This window comes from Chenopodium album, chromosome 2 (assembly GCF_948465745.1).
Source record: "Chenopodium album chromosome 2, dcCheAlbu1.1, whole genome shotgun sequence".
In the NCBI taxonomy this organism is placed as follows: Eukaryota; Viridiplantae; Streptophyta; class Magnoliopsida; order Caryophyllales; family Amaranthaceae; genus Chenopodium; species Chenopodium album.
In genome coordinates, this window is record NC_137835.1 from 47367119 (window position 1) to 47371287 (window position 4169).

A 4169-nucleotide genomic window follows, 5' to 3' on the forward strand; every position below is an offset into this window, starting at 1 on the left:
AACAAATCTTTTTAGATCGAAATACAGTCAAACACATTCAAACAAAGCTTTATGAATAAAAAAAAGTAAAACACATTCAAACAAAGCTTTTTTAATCAAAAGAAAGTCAAACACATTGAAACAAAATTTTTTGAATCAAATGAAAGTCAAACACATTCAAACAAATCTTTTTAATTTAGATGAAAGTCAAACACATTCAAACACAGCTTTTTGAATCAAATGAAAGTCAAACAAATTCAAACAAATCTTTTTAAAATCATATGAAATTTAAACACATTCAAACGTAGCTTTTTGAATCAAATGAAAGTCAAACACATTCAAACAAAACTTTTTGAATCAAATGAAAGTCAAACACATTTAAACAAAGCTTTTTGAATCAACTGAAAGTAAAACACATTCAAATAAATCTTTTTGAATCGAAATAAAGTCAAACTCAATCAAAAAAAAGATTTTAGAATCATATGAAAGTCAAACATATTAACACCAAGCCTTTTGAATTAAATGATAGTCAAACCCATTCAAACAAAGCTTTTTTAATCAAATGAAAGTCAAACACATTCAAACAACTCTCTTTGGATCGAAATACAGTCAAACACATTCAAACATAGCTGTATAAATCAAATGAATGTCAAACCCATTCAAACAAGCTTTTTGAATCAAATGAAAGTCAAACACATTCAAATAAATCTTTTAGAATCCAAATAAAGTCAAACACATACAAACAAAGCTTTTTGAATCAACTAAAAGTCAGACATATTCAAACAAAGCTTTTTGAATCAAATGAAAGTTAAAAACATTCAAACAATTCTTTTTGAATCAAATGAAAGTCAATTACATTCAAACTAATCTTTTTAGATCGAAACACATTCAAACAAATTCAAACAAAGCTTTATGAATCGAAAAAAAATATAACACATTCAAACAACGCTTTTTGAATCAAAAGAAAGTAAAACACATTCAAACAAAGTTTTTTGAATCAAATGAAAGTCAAACACATTCAAACTTATCTTTTTAATTCAGATGAAAGTCAAACACATTCAAACATAGCTTTTTAAATCGAATGAAAGTTAAACACATTCAAACAAATCTTTTTAAATCATATGAAATTCAAACACATTCAAACGTAGCTTTTTGAATCAAATGAAAGTCAAACACATTCAAACAAAGCTTTTTGAATCAAATGAAAGTCAAACACATTTAAACAAATCATTTTAGATCAAAATACAGTCAAACACATTCAAACAAAGCTTTATGAATCAAATGAAAGTTAAATACATTCAAACAATTCTTTTAAAAACGTAAAAAAGTAAAACACATTCAAACAAAGCTTTTTGAATCAAAAGAAAGTCAAAAACATTCAAACAAAGCTTTTTCAATCAAATGAAAGTCAAACACATTCTAACAAATCTTTTTAAATCAAATGAAAGTCAAACGCATTCACACATAGCTTTTTGAATCAAATGAAAGTCAAACACATTGAAACATAGCTTTTTGAAACAAATGAAAGTCAAACACATTCAAACAAAGCTTATTAAATCAAATGAAAGTCAACACATATTCAAATAAATATTTTTGAATCGAAATAAAGTCAAATACATTCAAACAAAGCTTTTTGAATAAAATAAAAGTCAAACACATTCAAACAAATCTTTTCAGATCGAAATACAGTTAAACACATTCAGACATAGGTTTTTGGATCAAAAGAAAGTTAAACACATTCAAACATAGCTTTTTGAATCAAATAAAAGTCATATACATTCAAACTAATTTTTTTAAATCAAATGAAATTCAAACACATTCAAACAAAGCTTTTTAATCAAATAAAAGTCAAACACATTCAAACGAAGCTTTTTGAATAAAATGAAAGTCAAACACATTCAAACAAATCTTTTTGGATTGAAATACAGTTAAACACTTTCAAACAAAACTTTATGCATCATAAGAAAGTCAACACACAGTCAAAAAATTCTTTTTGAATAAAAAAAAAGTAAAACACATTAAATTAAAACATTTTTACAGAAAAGAAAGTCAAACACATTCAAATAATGCTTTCTGAATCAAATGAAAGTCAAACACATTCAAAAAAATCTTTTTAAATCTTATGAAAATCAAATACATTCAAATAAAGCTTTTTGAATCTAATGAAAGTCATACACATTCAAACAGAGCTTTTTAAATCAAATGAAAGTCAAACACATTCTAATATATCTTTTTAAATCGAAATAAAGTGAAACACATTTAAACAAAGCTTTTTGAATCAAATTAAAGTCAAACACATTCAAACAAAGCTTCTTGAATGAAATGAAAGTCAAACACGTTAAAAAAAAACTTTATGAATAAAATGAAAGTCAAACACATTTAAACACATTTAAAAAAAAACTTTTTAAATCAAAAGAAAGTCAAACACATTCAAACAAAAGTCTTTGAATCAAATGAAAATCAAACACATTCAAACAAATATTTTTTGAATCTAATGAAAGTCAAACACATTCAAACAATTGTTTTTGAATCGAAATAAAGTAAAACAAATTCAAATAAAGCTTTTTGAATCAAAAGAAAGTCAAACACATTCAAACAAGCTTTTTGAATCAAATGAAAGTTAAACACATTCAAACAAATCTTTCAAAATCAAATAAAAGTCAAACACATTCAAACAAAGCTTTTTAATTCAAAAGTAAGTCAAACACATTCAAACAAAGTTTTTTGAATCAATTGATAGTAAAAAACATTCAAACAAATCTTTTTAAATCAAATGAAAGTCAAACACATTCAAACAGAGCATTTTAATTCAAAAGAAAGTCAAACACATTCAAACAAAGTTTTTTGAATCAAATGAAAGTCAAAAACATTCAAACAAAACTTTTTAAATCAAATGAAAGTCAAACACATTCAAACAAAGCTTTTTAATTCAAAAGAAAGTCAAACACATTCAAACAAAGCTTTTTGAATCAACTGAAAGTCAAACACGTTCAAATAAATCTTTTTGAATCAAAATAAAGTCAAACACATTCAAAAAAAGCTTTTAGAATCATATGAAAGTCAAACATATTAATACCAAGCTTTTTGTATTAAATGATAGTCAAACCCATTCAAACAAAGCTTTTTGAATCAAATGAAAGTTAAACACATTCAAACAACTCTTTTTGGATCGAAATATTGTCAAACACATTCAAACATAGCTGTTTGAATCAAATGAATGTCAAACACATTCAAACAAGCTTTTTGAATAAAATGAAAGTCAAACACATTCAAATAAATCTTTTAGAATCCAAATAAGGTCAAACACATTCAAACAAAGTTTTTTGAATCAAATTAAAGTCAAACACATTGAATCAAATGAAAGTCAAACACATTCAAATAAAGCTTGTTGAATCAAATGAAAGTTAAAAACATTCAAACATAGCTTTTTGAATCAAATGAAAGTGAAACACATTCAAACTAATCTTTTTTGATCGAAACACAGTCAAACAAATTCAAACAAAGCTTTATGAATCGAAAAAAAGTAAAACACATTCAAACAACGCTTTTTGAATCAAAAGAAAGTAAAACACATTCAAACAAAGTTTTTGAGTCAAATGAAAGTCAAACACATTCAAACAAATCTTTTTAATTCAGATGAAAGTCAAACACATTCAAACATAGCTTTTTAAATCGAATGAAAGTTAAACACATTCAAACAAATCTTTTTAAATCATATGAAATTCAAACTCATTCAAACGTAGCTTTTTGAATCAAATGAAATTCAAACACATTCAAACAAAGCTTTTTGAATCAAATGAAATTCAAACACATTTAAACAAATCATTTTAGATCGAAATACAGTCAAACACATTCAAACAAAGCTTTATGAATCAAAAGAAAGTTAAACACATTCTAACAATTCTTTTTTAATCGAAAAAAAGTATAACGCATTCAAACAAAGTTTTTTGAATCAAATGAAAGTTAAATACATTCATACAATTCTTTTAAAAAAGAAAAATAGTAAAACACATTGAAACAAAGCTTTTTGAATCAAAAGAAAGTCAAACACATTCAAACAAAGCTTTTTGAATCAAATGAAAGTCAAACACATTCAAATAAATCTTTTAGAATCCAAATAAAGTTAAACACATTCAAACAAAGCTTTTTAAATCAAATGAAAGTCAAACACATTCAAACAAAGATTTTTG